At 42.4% G+C, this 22375-nt stretch overlaps 1 protein-coding gene across 1 annotated transcript in view; it reads right to left on the reverse strand.

Moving 5' to 3' along the window:
• The window catches only part of FANK1 (fibronectin type III and ankyrin repeat domains 1), a 59536-nt gene that overhangs the window by 36374 nt on the left and 787 nt on the right, over positions 1-22375 (reverse strand). The gene's annotated exons all lie outside the window — the stretch shown is intronic.

A 22375-nucleotide genomic window follows, 5' to 3' on the forward strand; every position in this document is an offset into this window, starting at 1 on the left:
CCCCCACAAACTCACTCTCCTGCTGGCAATAGCCCATCCAAAGTGACCACTCTCTTCACAATGTGTATGATAATCAAGGTGGGCCATTTCCAGCACAAATCCAGGTTCTCTCACCCCCTCACCCCCCTCCAAAAACCACACACACACAAACTCCTGCTGGTAATAGCTTATCTAAAGTGATCATCAAGTTGGGCCATCACAGGGCCTAATAACATCAGCCACACTATCAGAGGCTCGTTCACCTGCACATCCACCAATGTGATATATGCCATCATGTGCCAGCAATGCCCCTCTGCCATGTACATTGGTCAAACTGGACAGTCTCTACGTAAAAGAATAAATGGACACAAATCAGATGTCAAGAATTATAACATTCATAAACCAGTCGGAGAACACTTAAATCTCTCTGGTCATGCAATCACAGACAGGAAGGTCGCTATCTTAAAACAAAAAAACTTCAAATCCAGACTCCAGCGAGAAACTGCTGAATTGGAATTCATTTGCAAATTGGATACTATTAATTTAGGCTTAAATAGAGACTGGGAGTGGCTAAGTCATTATGCAAGGTAGCCTATTTCCCCTTGTTTTTTCCTACCCCCCCCCCCAGACGTTTTGGTTAAACTTGGATTTATGCTGGAAATGGCCCACCTTGATTGTCATGTACATTGTGGGGAGAGTGGTCAGTTTGGATGAGCTATTGCCAGCAGGAGAGTGAGTTTGTGTGTGTGTTGAGGGGGGGTGGTGGTGAGAGAACCTGGATTTGTGCTGGAAATGGCCCACCTTGATTATCATGCACATTGTAGGGAGAGTGGTCACTTTGGATAAGCTATTACCAGCAGGAGAGTGAGTTTGTGTGTGTGTGTTTTTTGGGAAAAGGGGGGGGGAACCTGTATTTGTGCTGGAAATGTCCCACCTTGATTTTCATGCACGTTGTAAGGAGAGTGGTCACTTTGGATAGGCTATTACCAGCAGGAGAGTGAGTTTGTGTGTGTGTGGTTTTTGGAGGGGGGTGAGGGGGTGAGAGAACCTGGATTTGTGCTGGAAATGGCCCACCTTGATTATCATACACATTGTGAAGAGAGTGGTCACTTTGGATGGGCTATTACCAGCAGGAGAGTGAGTTTGTGGGGGGGGGGGGGCGGAGGGTGAGAAAACCTGGATTTGTGCTGGAAATGGCCCAACTTGATGATCACTTTAGATAAGCTATTACCAGCAGGAGAGTGGGGTGGGAGGAGGTATTGTTTCATGGTCTGTGTGTGTATATAATGTCTTCTGCAGTTTCCACAGTATGCATCCGATGAAGTGAGCTGTAGCTCATGAAAGCTCATGCTCAAATAAATTGGTTAGTCTCTAAGGTGCCACAAGTACTCCTTTTCTTTTTGCGAATACAGACTAACACGGCTGTTACTCTGAAACCTATCTCCTCTCACTTCTTTCAGTAACTATCCCAATCCAGCTATCCATATCCTCTGAACAAAGTAATTTGGCACAAGGTTTAATGTAATAAAAATACTTGATAACACAAAACTCTTTCGCTGTATTCGATGAAATTGTACAAAATGTTGTCTGTCAGGGAGCTCAAAGTTAGCATACCAAACATTTTATACTCTATTGTATTTGAAGAGCTATGCCTATTTTCAAATTACAAACAGTTAAAACATTATTCTTGTTTTAGTCTAGTAGCAACTTGGCATGGAGCAAATACTGGCCATTGATCCTGGGCGTACCATGTAAAACTTTCAAATTAGTCCTCTGAAATTACCACTGGCAACTAACAAAAGCAACTTTATTGCTTATTTGCTGCCTAAAAGAACATTATCTGTCAGTATGACAGCAAGTGATACTATAGTTTCACTGGATGGATTTGTTGGCATATTAAAAAAAATCTCAAGCCAAATAAACGGTAACATAATCTAAGTTTTACTATCCCATCTTTTGAGAAATCTATATTGAATGAGGAGCTCAGCCAGAAACAGGATTTGTAATATGCATGACAAGTACTGATTTGTTAAATGCTTATCACTTCCAGGGATAAAGTGCAATCTATAACACAGTTATTCTCCATATACTGATTTACTTTGGGCTCATTTAACACCTGATGATATGTTTCTATTTTTATATACATATATATATATATACACATATAATAAAAATACACACATATATATATATAGCTATGCATATAAATATGTATCTCATTTTAATGAACATTAGATGTGTTGTACAGTAGGTCAGCCAGCCAGAGGCCAGAAAGACCAAACAGCCTTACACAATTAATACAAAACTCAATCTCTTGGTTTAATTTATTTTTTAGGTCTTTGTGTGTGTGTCACGAATACTACTGCCACAGAAACTTGAAGTAGGATTTTCTAGGCCACAGCAGAAACTAAACTAGAAACCTACTCCACATAGGAGTTTTCTTAAATCCTCAGATGGAAGTTGCTTTAACAAAAAGTTACTAAATTCTCTCAATTTCCTCAGACACATACTGTGAACGACAAAAAGACAGAAACAACAGACCTTATGAAACACTGTATTTGCTAGGGAGAGCTGTACTAGGAAGCATCAGATCAGCTTTTTAAAAGATATTTTTTAAATCTGTCAGCCAGAATCTAAAGTTACTCACTCTTATAATCCCTTGCTACAAATTCAATTTTGGAGTTTACTTTAACTTCTCTGGAGACAGCTGAAACTCATAAATAACCTAAAATAAAATAGACGTGAGCCTCCCTTTTAGTGTAAATCTTTTTAATTACTTAAACTACTTTAGCAGAATTACTCAACGTTTAAGGATTTCCTTGCTTTGCATTATCAGTTATTCCTTCTTTGAATCTGATATCTGAATCAGGAAAGGAAAAATAAGAGGGGGAAAAAATCAAGACTAAGGGCTAGACTTTCCTATACTTACTTGCTGTGGCAAATTTCTGCCATCCTTACTCAAGCTAATTTCAATGGGACTCTCGCAGAGTATTGTGATACACATTGCAAGTAAGGGTGCCAGAATTTGGCCCTAAAAGAATAAAATCACGAAAAGTGATAAAAATAAAAAAAGATATTCATATGAAGGGTTTAACCTTAAATTACTATATATACAAACACATACTTATACAGAAAAAATATTTCTAAAACAGAAAACTATTCCCTCAGTTTAAAAAAAAGTGATGTATTCTGGAATAAAAAGTTCAAAGCTGCAGGTGCTGAAGGCATTGTTGCCCTCTAGAGTTAACTATTTTGACCCAAGAGGAAACAGTTTTGTTCATATACTGAAAAATTTATTTTTGGGGTAAACATGCTTCTTCAGTTTGCTACTCCTGAGGGAATTCTGCGCCTAAAAATTCTGCACACAATATTTTCAAATTCTGCAAAAATTCTGCACATTTTATTTGTCAAAATCACACAATATAATCACACCAGTTTCAATTATTTTTGGTCATTTATTTAGAAAAACCTGTCAGCAAGTATGTCTGTAAGAATACAGACAACAAAAAAGATTCAGGAAATGTTTGACAAATAAATAGATTCCTTACTAGGCATATTAATACAGAACATCCGAGTAATAATTCATTTAAATTACAATACAGAACCATATTTTCCACACCCCTCAGAAGCACTGCAAAGGCTTGGGGGAGTCAGGAATAACAGAAGAGCTGAGGGAGAGGAAAGTAATTGCTGGGAAGGAGCCTGGGTGTGAAATTGGAGGGTTGTTAGGTATGGGTGGGAAAAGTATGGAACAGGGTTTTGGGGGGGAGGGATTGTGAGGGAGCTTCCCCCATGCAGACCTGGCTGATCCCTAGACACTCCCATTCAGTCAAGCACATCTGTTCCTGTCCCCATGTGTCCCTGTACCCCATATGTCTTTGCACCCACTGTCCACGTGTCCCTCCACTCCCACTCAGACACCCACTCCCCCCATCCCCATGTAGCCCTGCACCCCCTCCCCATGTCTCTGTGCACCCACTCAGCCACCTCCCATTCCTATGTGGCCCTGCACCCCTGCCCGCATCCCCATGTGGCCCTGCACCTGCCTCCCCCATTCATCCCCTGCCCCAGTTTGTCCTTCCCCACTAGCCCTTATGAGCCCGTCTGACCCCCCACCAGCCCCACGCTGTCTGTCTTCCCATATCCCCTGTCTCCTGACCTGGCCCAACAGATGTTGTGAAAAAGGCAGCCTGTTTCTCTTCCCTAGCTCCTCCTCTGTTCTAGCACCATAGTGCCTTCTAGTGGGCAAAAGGTGGAACTGCAGCAACTTTCCAGCAGAAACTCTTTTCTGCACAAAACATTAAAAATATGCACAGCTCATTAATTATGCACGCACAGTGGCACAGAATTCCCTCAGGGGTAGTTTTCCTGTTGCAAGTTTTTTCTGTTTTAAGTCACAGGATGTCTCAACCATAGCACCAAGACCAGCTGGAGGACAACAGTAAAAACTTTTACATCACAGATTGCATTTGGAAATCCAAGGTTGGAATATATTTATTAACATGAAAATTATCAATCAGTTCTATAAGCTTCATCAGACCTGTGAAGTTTCCTGATTGGTTAGGAGACTCCCGTTTGAGGCTGTGTCTACACTACAGAGGCTCTACTGGCATAGCCACCTAGCATAGACACAGCCTTCACCAAAAAAATCCATTTGTTTTTCAAGACAAAAGCACTCTTCCATCAACTTAGCTGTGCCTACACTGGGGGTTTCGTTGGCAGAACTATATCAGTCAAGGGTGCGCTTTTTTATACCCCTGACCAACACAGCTATGCTGATTAAACTTTGCAGCACAAAACAAGCCTTAGCTGTTTTCTGCACAATTGCTGCCGACCTGCTTAAAGCTCCTGATGTGAAGAGGTGAGGAAATACTCCATGCCAGTAGTGGGCAACCTGCAGGCCGCACGCAGCCCATTAGGGCAAGCCGCTGGCAGGCTGCCAAACTGTTTGTTTACATTTGCACAGCCGCCTGCAGCTCCCAGCCAGTAACATAGAAATTTCTGTTAGTAAAACTCAGGCCATACTGCAGCCTTATCACAGTGTTACATTTGCTGCAATTTATTGAAATAAAGAAATGCATATTTACCTATGCAAATTAGGTTACTGGTTCTTTGCATTAAATCTCCAGACTTCTGAAATTTCAGCCATAACAGGTATGCCCCAGAGCCAGTGAGATGCATCTTTTACCACATGAAGAAGGGAAGCAAAGATGTTTTAGATTTACAACTCAGCAGATTTATCTATCTGTGTATGTTTTATATAAATATACACAGATACATTTTATAAAAATAAAAAGATCATATAATTCTTTTGGATTATCTTCATAGTTAACATGGATATTAAAGCAAGAGATGAGACAAGTCTGGAAGGTCAAGAAAAGACAACATTTAAAAAATGTTTTGCAGTTTTAGACAACAGCTCCAATCACCATGGATTTGTTGTGGACATCTATTTACAACCAAGGCATAAATAACTAAATTAAAGAATGTCATCTTAAAAGGACGAGAGTCTTTCTAAATACATTAGAGTTTTTGTTCAGTTAGAGTTTAAGCTTATTTTCTATACTGTCTTCCAAGACTCAGATGACACTGACAACTCTCCTTTAATTTCATTCTCTATGCCCACATACTACGGATTGCTGATTTCCCGTGCTTCCTAAGAGATGTCCTTAAAAAACAGGCTCTCTTAAAGGAGCTGTTGGGGATACTGTCTTAACATGGTGACAAAATTTCCAAGCTGACAACATCTGATACAGTGCCTGAAAACCTCTTCTCCACATTTTCCATACTCTGTTTCTCACAGGTAATCTCTGGTCTCACACACAGAGCTGGTCACCACTGAGTTCTTCACTCGAGGAAGTAGTAGGAAAATACAGGCGCTAATTCCTATTTTATGGTATTGAGTTTCTTTTGGCTACCAATCTAATTAACGAGGATCTTTATTTAGATTACTATCCAAAAAGAACTCAGAAATACAACTACTTACTGAAACGTTTAAAATTCCCCATCACACTTAATAAGATGTGTTTGTAGAAAATTCCCCATGCCCCAAATGCAAAAAAAAAAAAAGGATTCTCCCTTCATAGGAATATACACTCTCTACAGTTATGCTACAATTAGGAACTGCTACATTTCCATTTCAGGCACTTCTCCTGAAAAGTTAAGCTAAGTTTCAATGTCTCAAAATGGAGAACTAGTCTAAAATATATGTATATACACACACAACCCAATGTTTTCCATTTAATGAACAATAAGATTTGCTTTCACTAATTCTCAACAGGTTGTCTCATATCTCTGGCTACACTCAGGCTTATTTTACTTTTTTGTGGGTGAAAAATATTTTCCCCCTTGCACTGGCTCCGATGCGTTGGCTGGTGTGTTAAGGGGTAAACCAAAGCTCCACCCCCCCTGCCCACCTACACAGAATGGGGAGTAACAGCCCAGAAATGGCTGTTCTCATTCCTGTGCAGGCTCCAGCAATGTGGATACCCCACACAGGGAAGCAAGGTGGTTCCATGCACACAACCCAACTCCCTCTGTGCATGCACAAAGGAGGGCTCACTTGTGAGCCCTCCGGCCCAGATCTTTGGCACCTAAATAGTTTTGAGGATCTGGGCCCTAGTGCTAGAAGTTTTTTGCTTAATAGAAATTCCTCCATTGCAATTAGCATTCAATTTCTTTTCCTTTTCTTTTCTTAAAGGGCCTTTAAAATGCATCTTTTAAACAAAATCTCCTTACTATGTTACCAATACACTAGCTTATTGACATTTAGAGCATTTTAAAATCCATCCACTTTTCACTTTGCTGTTTATTATTTCCTGCATTTCTCTCAATTTAGGCAATGAAAATAAATTAAGTAATTTTCAATTTTGTTTCAGTTTAAACTTTCAAGTTTTCAATGCTTGGGCTGCAAATACTGCTGGGAAAATATTAATTTAAAACAACTGTTTTCACAGGAATATTGTAATTTCACATCTGTGACTGATCCCCGCTCCCCGCTAATGGCTGAATCAAGACTGAAGATGAGCTGGGTCACAGGGAATATCCTTTCTCCCAAGCACCGAATAATAGCAGAGCAGCTGTAACCTGTAAATTTAAGCCACATCCCTCCACAGGGATGCAGAAGAAGAGAAAAAGACCAGAGAATCCGCACAGTGACAGCCCACAAACCCCTTTGCACAAAAAAAAAAAAAGGAAGCACATGCAGAGTTGGGGGAGGGGTAGTCTAACGTAAGAGGGCCTCACTTTGTACAATGGAACCACAACTGTTGCATTTCAAACCCTTCAATGAAAAGGAAGCATATGCTCCTTTAACAATACAAAACAGCAGATAAACAACAGATCAAGAGCATAATATTTACTAGATTTTACACAATATTTACTTTCTTTCATTAACTGATTGTTAACATAGTTAGTTCTAGAAGTGAATTATATTTTCCAGGGAACAACTGGAACTGCTTTTTGCACTACATTCACATCTCCCACTGTTCCCATCACACCATAACTATTTGCATTTGCTTCAGGAATTGCCATTTTCTGGCTTGTTTTTTTCCTTCCCCAATTCAGGCTATGGCAGTGACTTATTATCTAATTCTGGATGCACAATTAAATCATCTTGCAAACAGTTCACTGATCACGCTAATACTAAAATCACTGCTGATGAAGCTGAAGCAGATAAAGATTCTAACAAGAAAGAGTGACAAGGAGGAGCACATGCAGTTTAGGAAAACTATAAAAATATTGCAGTACAGATCATGGAAGATTTTTCCCACCCAAAACAAATTAGTTTAGTAATTTTATTCCTAACATTTATATAAACATATTTAAACTTGACGATCCAGCAATAATTAGTTTGGCTATCCCCTTCCAGGGCTTCAGACTAGGATCTTGTGGGACATTTCCAAGGTTTATTTCTATCATTAAAACTTGTAAACACAAATCACTTGTAGTAAAAATAAAGCCTTGATTCTCCATTGTGTCCAAGCACTTCCCTTTGGAGAAGTGGGTTGTAAGGGAGCTGGCCACGTCTCCTTGATGCTTATTCACCAGGCTGCAGTGCAAATTAAAGCTGCCGAGGGACAACTTTAACGTATGCCACTGACATACACGAGTGGAGAAAATCAGACATAGTCCATGCTTGTCCATGCTCCCTTCACTCATTTCTGTCCCTCATTACACTAACTTGGGTTCCTGCACAGGAAGAAACAGAGCTGCCTCCACCAGCTTTACACTAGCATAGATTCCTTTTACATATTGGGTGTTCTCATGTAAGAATGTCCAGCTACTTTAGGTTCACCATGTGCCACATAAACAGCACCATGCTGGGTTTTTTTTTTTAATTTGCATTATCACTCTATTTGCAATCTGAAAAAAATGCCTTAAAATCAGTGCTGACGCACAACGAATTTTCTTTGTATTGATTAGGCAGATCCTGTTGATAATGACAGTTTAAATCCAGTTACCTACAGAAGGAGCTCAGAATAAATACCTTCAGATGATTCCCCAAGGTCTGCAAGTTTAAATGTGGTCTGTACAATCTCGGTATCATTCCAGTTGCCTCAGGTCAATAGAATATCATAGGAAATAAGTCCATGCTGAGATATTGTCTATCACGACTGTAACAATTTATGGCTACTGTGTCCATTAGTCACATAGAGAAGCAGAGCATTTACTCAACCTCTGCCAATATTAACCATAACACAACATTTGCACTTGTTACTAAAAATCAGTATGTACGAGGAAAACTGTCCTTTAAATTAAGAAGAAAAAATCACGTTTTCCACAGATAACACACAGCTTCGCTGAATTTTCCACAGTTTAAATCCACTGAATAATGAGCACAAAGGAAAATATGGCAAATCAGGTTAGACATATTACTTACTCATTCGTGTACAACTCTGAATTGGCTCCTTGATTCCATATCCAAGGACCCAAAACAAATTAGAAATAATATTCTTCAAATATTGTTGCTCCAATCTCATTACAAATCAGAAGTTCCTATTTACTAACAACTCAAACTATTACACCAGCTCTTGGTCACTGAATTTTACACCTAAGTGTCCAATGCAAAACAAGTAAGTATGATTTTAATATTTTAGGCCCTATTCCTGCAAACACTTATTCTCACGATTAACTTGATTAATACCAGTAGTCCCACTTAAATAAATAATTAATATTGCTAAAATATGACAAAATAAAAAATAAGGACAGTTCCATCATAAAAGCAGGCAATAGGTATTTAGAAATAACTTCTCTCATTGACTATGGTCCATAATTGCTTCTTTGGAGAGGTGTAGTCAATTTTGTGAATTCGTATATTTAGAATCATGCAGGTCTATAATATGGACTACTACAAAGTTAATATGGAAAACAATACTTAAAACATACTGAAAAGGAATAAAGCAGTGGGTCTACCACTGCATACAAAAATATGGAGCCTTTCACCTTTCATCTGTATGTCACTGTTTGGAATTTGAACCAGGTCAGTAGTGACAAAATTGTTACCATTGTTCAGTGGTCTATGTGATAGGAGTTGGTAATCTCAGTCTAGTTCCTAGAAGCCAGATGTCTGTATCACAGAATCCACCATCACAAATGTGATCAACCCATTATCACAGAAGAAACAAAGATGCTGATTTTGGCATAAAAAGGTCTATACATTTCTCTTCTAGCATGACACCACAGGAATTAAGATCAGCTGATGTGCTTACACTAGTGGTCCCCACATTCAAATCAGCTGATAAATTAACTCTTCCAGCTGATGCAACAGAGCCCAAGCCTGTTGACCTAAGAAAATGCTGCAAACGCATTTATTTACACATTTTTTTTTACAAAACGATATGCAGGAAAGGTTCAAATTTTCTTGATTTCAAGGAATGTAGTTTGGGTTCTTTAACATTATGGCAATATGTAAAATATTACTGTTTAACTGAATTTTGGATCTTATTGCATATATGCAAAGCAAATGTGTTAAGCAGAGCACTTTATAAAATGAAATGCATGCACACATAAATGTCACTCCTATGGGCAGCCTCAGCAAAGGAGCCCAAGACTAAGTGGGTATGGAAACTCAACTACTATGTCATTCCTAGAGCTGCCCCCCTTCCAGATGAAGGCGGAGTTACAGTGGTGGAGAAACTTTGTCCCTATACCTGTTCTGTAAATATACAGGGAATTTCAGTTTCCCATACTGTCAATCCAGCACCTCTCTCAAACAAAAGTTATAGCTAATATAAATAAATCTGAAAAGGGCTAAATTTGAAAATGTAAGACTTTAGAAAGCTATCTTCATAAACTGAAAAGTTATTAGAATCTAACTGAATCACAAAAAAACCCAATAGCAGGTCAATTTTTCATTAATTGTTTTCAGATATTGATAATAAAAATACTATTGACGTAATGTTCAAATATTTTGGGAGCAATTCCCATTTTATAAAAGGGTATTTATCTAGTTATATATTGTTCCTCATTAAGCAGGCAAGGCATATATTACAGTTGCTTGGCCCAGACTGCAGGAGACAGAACCTTAGGAGGGCTTTATTCTTGCTACCCTAGGGAAGTTTGCTAACAAGTTAATCTCTTTTTTCGCACAAAAAATGTCCACACTAATAATGCATCATGTTATTTACAGACTCATTTACAGTTAGCAGCAGCCATGACAAGCAAACAATTAAAAATATAAATACCAAAAGCACAGTCAAAAACAAAGCAAACATGCAAGTCATTTTTGTAGAAGCTGTGGGAGGATTATGGTTTGCTGTGACCTTAAACATCTGAAGTGACTTCCAGCATGATTCACAATGGGGAATCACCACAAAAATCTAGGACATACTTTAGTTACAAAATTACAGGCAACATTTAAACAAGAACAATAAAATGTGTGTGTATTTTATTACCACCACTGTATGAACTCTGTTCATCTGAAAAGATACGCAAGCTTTTGTGTTGTAGAACTCTCTTGAAGTTACTAATTCGGCTTGAGGCATACTGGCTATTTTCAGCCAAGCACAAGACAAAGGCATCTTTAACATTGTTCCTGCTCCGTGTCACACATGGCCAGAGCAGATTGGTGAGGCTGTGAAGCTGTTTGCCAAATCTAACTTTCCACTGACTTTTCCATCCAGGATGAACCAGAGATAACTTGTATACCATCACTACACTATTATTTATCAGCTCAGGTTTTCAACTGACACCATAACATTTCAATGGTATATCTGACTTCTAGGAGAGATGAGATCTCAAATCACTGCACAATCTATAGGCCACATCCTGTGGTATTTCAATGGGACCGCTGCCAAAGTAGAAAGAGAGAGAGAGAGAGATTTGAAATGTTACGTCCAGGAATCATTTCACTCAACACTATAGCCCTGATCCTGCAAAGACTTATTCATGTATTTAATTCTAGGCATTGAAGTACTTCCATTGACTTCAATAATAAACCAGTGGGGCTACCCACATGCTCAAGAGCAAGAATGTGCATGGACTTCACAGGACTGAGGACACAGTTTATCCTAGACATCATATTGTGCAACTGGTTCTACACATTATACATTGCTAGTGCCCTGATTAGCTGTCAGACTTTGCACAATTTGTGTGTATTTTTTAACAATTTAGTTAACAAAGGTTATGCCTAAAAGGAATAGAAAACTAAATATGTGGAATTGATGGATCAGCCTGATTTGAATACTATTTCTAATTATTTCATGGTATTGTACAATATGTTAAATTTTTAAAAATTTATAGCATACCCAGATTAATCAACTTCCTGTTACAGTACTGTGCTTGTAAAAAAACATTTGCAATCACCTAAACAGGCCAAAGATACTATATTTACTTCATACTCTGGAGCCATGTAAATTAAAGCTTTGTTAAATAAGAAAAAATACATTTTCATTTTAAAACAACTGTTCTTCAATATATACCAGATTTGATTATTTTAATAACATTACAAATGTTTACTAACATATACTTTGAAATGGTTCCATACATTGAGGTCTGTTTTAACAGTCTCCTAAAGGAAGTGGAAACCGTTCCATTTCTGGAGTCTTTCAGATTTATAATGGGGAAAAAAAGCATTTGCTAATATATCAGAGAGTACAATCCTAACCACCTTGGGGATGTCAGGATGACAAAATTACCAGATAGGTATTTTCCATTTTTAATATCTATATTTCTAGGTAGTGGTTGATGTTTCTCTAACAGAGGTGAACAGAACTATATAAAGAATGAAAAAGTGTACACTCAAGAACACTATTATTACAAGCCAAGAATATTATTTTATTATTTAACATTTACACTGCAGTAGCATCTAAAGGCAACTACCAGATTTGACCCCATAGATTATAATAAATTATTTTCTTAACCAATAATTCTACTAAATATAAACTATACTTCTGCAAACTTTTAGCCATAAATTTTCTATAGACATTTTAATTACACTTTCTGGGTGAAAACTTGGCTTATTTGAAACGGTAAAACTCCCATTGACTTCAACGGGGCCAAGATTTCACTCTGTTTTTGTTATTAATTAGAAGTTTCAATTTGAGAAGACAGCCATTTCTTTATACTGAATATCATCTACACAAATTATTAAAAATTTAAAACAAAGAGGGCCTGACTCTGCACATCACTGCCTAATATCCTGACCAAGATAGTCTCATTGTTTCCTTGTACTCTCCCGTCTGCCTATATCGTATATGCCCTGTTTTATACCTGGATTGTAAGTTCCTTGGGGCAGGAATTGTCTTTTTGTTCTGTGTTTGTGCCTAGCACAATGGGATCTCAGTCCACAACTGGGCTCCTATGCAGTATAATCATACAAATAATAAACAACATATGCAGGCAAATCCCATCAACTTCTCTAAAAGTTCGGTGTGGATAAGGCCACAAGGGTGAAATCCTGGCCACACTAATGTCAACAGCAAAGCTCTCACTGACTTCAGTGGGGCCATGATTTAAGTCCAAGGGTTCGTCTTCACTACCCGCCAACTCAGCGGAGAGTGATAGATCTATTGGGGATCGATTTATCGCGTCTCATCTAGACGCGATAAATCGATCCCCGAATCAACGCCTGCACTCCACCTCAGCAGGAGGAGTAAGTGGAGTCGACGGGGGAGCCACCGTGGTCGACTTGCCGCTGTGAGGACAGCCAGGTAACTCAAACTAAGATACTTTGACTTCAGCTACACGAATAGCATAGCAGAAGTTGCATATCTTAGTTTGAACTCTCCCCTAGTGTAGCCCAGGCCCAAGTGTTCAAAAATTAATCCAAAATGGTGGCTGTAGTAACGTGGTGGGATTTTCTGGGTTCCAACAGGCTACCACATCATTAAAGTAATACCATTGTAAAGAAATACAAACACTGTCCAAATGTAGTTGAAAGTCACTATACTAGAACATTGTCCCAGGATAACAGTCTCCTGCTGCCAAAGCAAAACTAAGACTTCTTTTCAAAGCATGAGACATTGACCACATTCAGTTACAGTGACTGTGATTAAAGGAAACCAACCATGACAATTTCAGCTGCAGTCAAATCACAAGGGAAAAAGTGCCAAACAAAAAAGGACTAACTGGTGAGAGAAAATATTTTACTTGTGTGCTTCCAAGAGGATTACAAACAATAAAGAGAAAAACATTTTAAAAGCAATTAAATAATTTGACGGTTTTTTCAAATATCTGATTGCAGGGTAGGTTAATTTAATAGAAAGCAATTTAAATCAGTTGTTTGAATCAAAATTTTAAAAAACCTGCTTTAAAGCATTTTAATCATTTTTTTCTTTTCTAAACTATTTTAGAGCACAGGGTTCATCCCCCATGGTACCTTGCCCCCGCATGCGCGCGCGCGCACACACACACACTGTATCTAGTAACTTTACACAAAACCAATGAAGCCTGAATATTTTTGTATTAGTTGAAAATAAATTATTTTTCATCTCTTGATACATAAAACCAAGAGATAAATCAAATAACCGTCACATGTATATACCTTTCATTCTGGAAGATCCAAAACTTTACTAGCCATTTACAAACTTTATAAAGCAGTGGTCTCCAACCTTTTTACGCCCAAGATCACTTTCTGAATTTAAGGGAAACCCAGGATCTACCCCGCCCCTTCCCCGAGTCCCTGTCCCTTCCCCAAAGCCCCACCCTGCTCACTCCATGCCTCCCCCCCGTTGCTCGCTCTCCCGCACCCTCACTCACTTTCACTGGGCTGGGGCAGAGGGTTGGGGTTCAGGACAGGGTACAGGCTCTGGGCTGAGGCAGACGGGTTTGCAGTGTGGGAGGGGGCTCCAGGCTGAGCCTGGGACAGGGGGTTGGGGTGCAGGAAGGGGTGAGGGGTTCTGACTGCAGGAGGGTATTGGGGTGCTGGCTCCTGTCAGGAGGCACTTACCTCGGGTGGCTCCTGGTTGGCGGCGCAGCAGGACTAAGGCAGGCTCACTGCCTGCCCCAGCCCCACACCACTCCCAGAAGGGGCCAAAGTGCCCCTGCGGCGCCTGGGGGGGGCACGTAGCGCCACACATTTCCCCTCCCTGCAAGCACTGCCCCCACAGCTCCCATTGTCCACAGTTCCCAGCCAATGGGAGCTGCAGTGGCCATGTTTGCAGGCAGGAGCAGCACGCAGAGACCCATGCCTTCCCCCACCCTCCTGAGCCACGGGGGCGTGCTGGCCGCTTCCGGGAGCGGCATGGGTCTGGAGCAAGCATGGAGCCTGCCTTAGCTGCTACCCCGCTGCACTGCCGGAGATCGCAATCAACCGGAAGAGTCTCCTGGATCGACCGGTTGGTGACCACTGTTATAAAGATTACTCAACCCCTATTCAGAAAGAATAGACACCTATGGAGAGGAATGTGGCACCTATTCTACATGAGCAACACTGGGATTTGATTTTGTTGGATGAGACATGAAAAATAATCTCTTCAATTAACACTAGATGGAGAGGTTGGAATACCCCTATTGAAATTTGGTCATTAAAACAGGAAGTTCTATACAGATTGATGTTTCTTACCTGACAAATTTCCTTTCCACTAACAGTGTCTCCCACAATTCTGATACATATGGGCTATTTCCCTCTTGTCTGCAGTTTCCAGAAGCAGTTCAAAGCTGTAGCACAACCAGTGCTAGCCTATCCCACTCTACTATCAGATGTTTCATTCCAAGCTGTGTAAAAAAACTCACAGAATAGGATTAACAACAATACCTTCAGTACCAACCAATAAACTATGTACAATATGCTTGTAGGCCCATAGCCTATCAAAATGGAATACTGTCCCTCGGCTAGGAAGCCATGCAGAGAGGGTAGAATTGTGGGAGAGACTGCTATCAGAAAGGAAATCATCATCAGGTAAGAAATTTACCATTCTGCAGCACCTGACACCTTGCATACCTCGATGATGCACAGTTTGATCCATCTAGCTAGTGATAGCTTGGATACTCTGAGCGCTTGGCACTTCAAATGAAAAGAGACAAACAAGGAGCCTGACTTTCTTGTCAATTTGGTGTGCTTGATATAAATCTTTAGTGCTCTTCAAATTTCGAAAGCATGCTACAGCTTTTCTGTTGAGTGCTAATGCTCTGGACAGAATGAATGTAGAGTGATCTCCTGTAAGGCATGGAAAGATGATTTCACCTTAGACAAACAATTCTGGGATTCTTAGCACCACCTGGTCATCATGGAACACACAGCGGGGTTCTGCATGTACAAAGCTGCCAGTTCAGAAACTCATCTAGCAGATGAATGAATACAAGAAAACAGATTTGGATGAATACATAGAATGGAGATACTGTACTGATGTCAAAAGAAAAGGAGTACTTGTGGCACCTTAGAGACTAACAAATTTATTTAAGCATAAGCTTTCGTGAGCTACAGCTCACTTCATCGGATGCATTTCAGTGGCTCAAAAGGGTGTATGGTTAGGATTTTTAACACCCATGGTAATTCCCACTTAAGTGCCACAAGATTAGGCAGTCTGACTGCTCTGGTTCCTTGACAGAGGACCCTCAGGTATCCAGATTACTCAGAAGAGCCTGCAAATAGGATGCTATTTATAGCTGGTACCTGCTGCTAGTACAAGACTGAAGTCCCTTGTCTACGCCTTTCTGACGAAAGTCCAGAATAACTGGAATGTCCAGGTTTCTTGGAATTTTTGTTGTGTTCTTGACACCAAGTTCTCCAAATGGAGAGGTAGGCCTTTAGTGTTGAAGCTCGCCTGGACGAAAGGAGAGTTCCAGTCACTTTCTGGGACAGTCCTAGTGCAGTTAACATTTCTGTCAATAGCCAGGCTGTCGGTTGTAGACAGTCTGAGTCCAGATGGAGGAACGGCCCTTGTAAAGGATGTCTGGACTCACTGATAGCTGCAAAGGTGGTTCCAATTTCAGTTCTATCAGATTGGAGAACCGTAGTGTGACGGGTGTCGGTCCTCCGAGCCCCTAGGGGCGATGGAGAGCAGTGGTGTTTGTAGCAGGCCTCGGCCCCACCTCCCGGGCGTTGGGTAATTAGCGGGGAGGTGGGCCGGCCAGAGTCAGTAGCGCGCCCCTCAGGCAGGGGAGAGCCGGCAAGAGTCCATAGCGCGCCCCTCAGGCGGGGGAGCGCTGGCAAGAGTCCATAGCGCGCTCCTCAGGCGGGGGAGCGCCGGGGTAGGGGAACGCAGGCCCACCCAACTCCACTGCATTCCAGCCCAGGGCCCTGACAGTGGCGGGAGGCGAAGGTCCCGCCGCTGGGTCAGCGGGCAATCCGCACCCACTGACAAAACACACCCACCCCACTGTGTAGTTGGGCCCCTGGGCTACTTCCTACCCGGTCTCTCTCAGGCGGGTCGCTCCGGTCCCTCCATCTCCTCCGGGTATTCCGCTGAGGGCAGCTCTTGAATCTCCATCTCCTCCGGATAACCCGCTGCGGGCATCCCCGGTTCCTCCGGATAACCCGCTGCGGGCATCCCCGGTTCCTCCGGATATTCAGCGGCCGGCAGCCCTGGTTGCCACAGGCCTTCCCCCCGGTAAGGCTCCTCCTTGCCCAGGGGTTCGCCTGGGTCAGCAGCAGGCAGCCTGTGTCTGTCTCCCTCCCTGGTGCTCTCTTCACTGGGCAGAGGGCCCCGCCCTTTGTACTTCTTGTCCCACCCTTCCCCTTCCGGGGATTGGCGGAAGCTCGGCCTGGCCCCGCCCACTCAGGCCCAGAGGGTGGCTCCTTACCCTCTGGTTCGGAGGGGAGCCACACTGGCTCCCTACACATGGTCTCCTTGGCCCACATGGGACTAGCACTGTCACCTTTGCGTCTTCTCGCCTGATCTGCTGCATGACCTTTCCTAGACTCAGAAAGGGTCGGAATGCATATGGCCATTTTGTGTCCCAGAGCATCTGTTCCCAGGAATTTCAGGAGTTTCCCTGGTGAAGGACTTCAGCCACATTTTGTTCTTGCAACTGGAAACAGGTCAACTGCTGGGAAGCCAAACTTTAGAGTGAAGACTTTCTGCTTCAGGCACCATTCTGAGTTGTTCACTATGTATCTGCTAAGCCAGTCTTTTGGTTGAGCTCTCCTTTTATGTGCATTTCTCTTACAAAGAGAGAGTCCTCTCTTCCCATTCCATTATCTCTTCCACATCTGCATGTAGAATTACCCTCCTTCTTACCCCTTGGTTGTTGATATACATCACAGTGGCTGAGTTGTCTCACTGAACCAGAACACATTCTCCCTCTAGGTAGCTCTGGAACCTTTGTTCAGATAACTTGACAGCTCTGACCTCCAATAGGTTGATGCTCAGGCTCCTTTCCTTGGATTTCCAGGTGCCTTGCACATTCCTGTGCCCAAGATGCGCTCCCCATCCCATTAGGCTGGCATCAACTGTGAGTACCTGTGGGTCTAACAGGCATAAGGGAAGACCCTTGCAGACATTTTATGTGTTTGTCCATCACGTTAGAGAGTTCAGAACCAGTACCTGATCCTGCAAGTGTTCTGGTGAATGGTTCCATACTTTCAGGAGACAGGCCTGAAGGCACCTGATATGGGACCTCACCCATGGGGTGAGTCCTACAGACAAAACCAGGAGGCTCAGCAGAAATAGACTTGAGCTAGGGTCAGCCTCGCATTCTTTACCAACATGGCTATTAGGTTCTGGATCTTGTGGAATATATCCAGTGATGCGTAGACCATTGCAACACGTGACTATTTCCACTACCACATGAACTGTCTTTGTTAAGGGAGTCAAAGAGCTCTTCTTGGTGTTTATCACAAATCCATGTGCTTGAAGCAGATCCAGCATCCTGACTGTGGCACAGTGTGACACTGCCTGGGTCAGAGCGCTGATGAAGATGTCATCAGGAAGAGATACACATCTGAGTCTGGCTGATATTGCCACCAGAAACTTGGTAAAGACCTTGAGGGCCAACGAAAAATGTTTGGCACTGATAGTGGACCATGCCTATCAATGCAAGGACTGGCTGACTGAGAACAGGCAGGGCACAATTCACCCTCTGAAGAGCCTGTAAAAGCTGTTTCATAGATAGAGCACCACTTGGATTCATGTTGGTGTTTCTGCAACAGCTCTTCCCTGTGGGGGTAGCAAAAGCGTCTGGTAGGTAGGCACTGCAGTGCTGAGTCCATACCCCACTACCTGATACCCAATCCAAGACAGGATGAAGAAATAAAGGCAGCTCACTACTGTCAAACATACACACAAAATAGTTTAAATAGTAAGATGGAAAAGAAAAGTCAGGAGCAAAGTGAACTGCCACTTTGCTGCTGCAGAGGCAGAAGATCTGGCAACAAGCCGGAAAAGGGGGTATGATTAGCACAGGCTATGCTACAACTTTGAACTGCCTCTGGAAACTGCAGACAGGAATGGAGTAGCCCATGTGTATCAGAATTGTGGAAAGACACTGAACTGCAGAAATTATTACAACTCTGGCACCCAATCATCTTTCACTTTTCACATCCACAATAATTATTGCAAAGTTGTATATTTGCTGCTAAAATCATAAAGAAAACTAAAGTAGTGATTTAATAGAGCTGTTGGTCAACTACTTAGACACAGTGTTTGTTGAAGTGGCAAACATTTTTTGTTTGCAGTAACCTCTTCTGCAGCTGTAGAGAGAATATTTTCTTCATTTGGACAATATAACTCTAATTTGAAAAACCAATAAGAAGTCAGAATAACTCCATCGCCTCTACCACCTTTCTTAACTCCAACTTCCAATTTGTTTGCACTGTCTGTAACTGTAGTGTCAACTTTGCCTTTCAAGCTCTGTGGATGAAATCCTGGCTCCATTGAAATTAATGGCTAAATGCTCATTGACTTCAACAGGGTCAGAATTTCATATTTCATTTCCTCCGACAACTCCTGGGTCTGCAAATCTAACAATCTCTCTGTACCACTATCCATGTAGGCAAGTGCCTCACTGCCACCTCTGTTGAAATCCTCATCTATGCTACACTCCTCCCTCTGACTGTTGCCAGTCCCTTCTATATTTTCTTGCCCCCCTCGACGGCCCCCTCCCCCAGCAATTCCTAGCAACACAAATTCCAGCATATGAGAAACACTTCTTCCTACAAGTGAGAAGACAGAAGCATGATCACATCACCCCACACAATTCAACTGGCTCCCCATTTATTTCAGGATCCTTTTCAAAACTGGCACCTCCTTTTTTAAGCTTGGGCTTTATTCAGCTGAGCTCACAGATCTGGTGTCTGTCTGCTCATCTACCATTAGCCTTCTCACTATCCCATTAGACATTCTGGTCCCCACCCAACCTTCTCATCTGCAGCTTCTTCCATCTGTTACAGACTGTCCTAACACTGTCTAACTGATTCTCCATCTAATTTCAAATCTCAACCGAAAGTATATCTTTTCTCCCTTGCCTACAGAGTACTTCAATTTCTCTCTTGTCCTGCTGTTGGTTAATCTCTGTAGTTGGGTTAACACGTTAACACTCTAAAATGTTTGGGAATCAGTATGTATGAATGACTACATAAAAACTCAGTTATATTATATTATTGACTAGGGAACAGAAAAAGGAGGTCTTGTGTTTTCTAACAAACAGAACAGGCAACAGATTTATCAGGGGCCCACTTCACCTTTCTACCATCAATTATCTCAACGTGTAGACAGTTAGACAGGACTAACAGCCATTCTACAGTCCGACTTTGAAATTCTACTCAACCAAGACAAAAATATTTGTGATGGCCAAATCTTCATCACGGTGGTAAACGGTGGGCAAACACATTTGGTGCCTGGACAGCCAATTTGCATGTTGCTGCTATACGGCTGCCACAGTGCAAGTTATAGGATATTGGCTTATTTAATAAATCAGACAACCGACACGTGTTATGAACACTATTGTGATGGTATAGATATACAACAAACAAGATCAGTCAACATTTTGAATTGTTTTTTTAAATCATGTAAATTATTAAAATTCCGTATACTAGTGACTTTTTGAAACAGGTGGATAGCAGCATTCTTTCCACTAATATATCTAAAATACATTCTAAGAATAGCAATATTCTAATAGAAATATTTTATTAATTAACAAAACGTAATGTGGAAAATTACATACTTGAAATTATAGTTTTTGTATATTGCTATACAACTTACATGGTGGAAATGCAGTTTGTGCCTCACCATTCAAACCGACACATTGTTACATGTGCTTATGTAGTTATAACATACATGGAGTGAAATCCTCGCTTCATTGCAAAACTCCCATTGGCAAAACTCCCACTGACCTCAAAGGGGCAGGATTTCACTCATAATATTTATATGCTGTTTGCAGACCAAATATCAGGCCAAAACTCCACCATTTTCACAAAATTGCAACAAAGAAGAAGATTAAAACGAGAGAGAAAAATATTACGATGTCCTTTTTCAGACTATACAGTAACAATGCTCCACAAATAATTTAAATGTTTTTTTAAACTTGAGAGGCTCCACTCACAGAACCCAATAGTCTTCACCTATGATCAGGTACATTATTTTTACAAGTATGAATTATTATTTCTGTCACTGTTCTATGTAGAAAAATAAACAAGGAGATTTTTAGCTCCCTGGAATGCATGAATCCAATGTCACTGAAAGGCTCTGAACTGGGGGTTTACTATAGGATTTACACCAACCTGTCACCAGGCTCCATTTTGAATTCTCTGGCTCATTTAGGCATAGAAAGATAGACCTCCAGTGACTGAGGCCTCTTTAAAGAGTTTCAATGCCAATGTTCCTTCTTTCACTTCTTTTACACACACAAACACACCCTCCTCACATCCCCAGTGCCCTCTGCCACCCCACTACCTCACCCCCCACCAGCACCCTTTTCTCTCTCAGGGGTCACATCCCCAGTGCAAACTGCCATCCCACTACTTCAACCACCGCCAGCACCCTCCTCTCTCCACCGGAGTCACATCCCCAGTACCTCCTGCCATACCACTACTCCATCCCTTTCTACAACTCCCCTCCTCTCTCCAGGGTCAATCCTCAGCAGCCCCTGCCATCCCACTACTTCACCCCTGACAGCCCCCTCCACCTCTCTCCAAATCACTCTCCAGCACCCCCTACCAGCCCACTACTTCTCCCCCTGACAGTCCCTGCACCCTCCTGGGCCATTCCCCAGCACCCCTTGCAAGCCTCCCCATCCTCTCTCCAGGATCACATCCCCAGAACCCCTGCCATCCCACTACTTCAACCACAGCCAGCACCCCACCTCTCTCTGCCAGGGTCAGATCCCCAGTACCTTCTGCCATCCCACTACTCCACCCCCTTGCTACCACCCCCTTCCTCTCTCCAGGGTCACTCCCCAGCACTCCCTGCCATCTCACTACTTCACCTCTGCCAACCCCCCGCTCCATGTCACTGCCCAGCGCTCCCTGCCATCCCGCTAATACACCGCTGCCAGACCCCCCCCCGGTCACTCACATCACCCTGTTACCCCATTACTTCACCTCTGCCAGCCCCCCCCAGGTAACTCCCCAGTGCCCCGAGCCATCCCTCTACTTTACCTCTACGAGCCTCCCCATCACTCCCCAGAACCCCATGCCATCTCACTACTTCACCTCTGCCAGCCCTTCTCCCAGGTCACTCACAGCACTGTTACCCGATTACTTCACCTCTGCCAGCCCCCTCCCCTAGGTCACTCCCCAGTGCCCTCAGCCATCCCACTACTTCACCTCTGCCAGCCCCCAACCCCATCACTCCCCAGCGCCCCCAGCCATCCCACCACTTCACCTCTGCCAGCCCCCAACCCCATCACTCCCCAGCGCCCCCAGCCATCCCACCACTTCACCTCTGCCAGCCCCCAACCCCATCACTCCCCAGCGCCCCCAGCCATCCCACCACTTCACCTCTGCCAGCCCCCAACCCCATCACTCCCCAGCGCCCCCAGCCATCCCACCACTTCACCTCTGCCAGCCCCCAACCCC

Source organism: Natator depressus, chromosome 7, assembly GCF_965152275.1.
Source record: "Natator depressus isolate rNatDep1 chromosome 7, rNatDep2.hap1, whole genome shotgun sequence".
NCBI classification, from domain to species: domain Eukaryota; kingdom Metazoa; phylum Chordata; order Testudines; family Cheloniidae; genus Natator; species Natator depressus.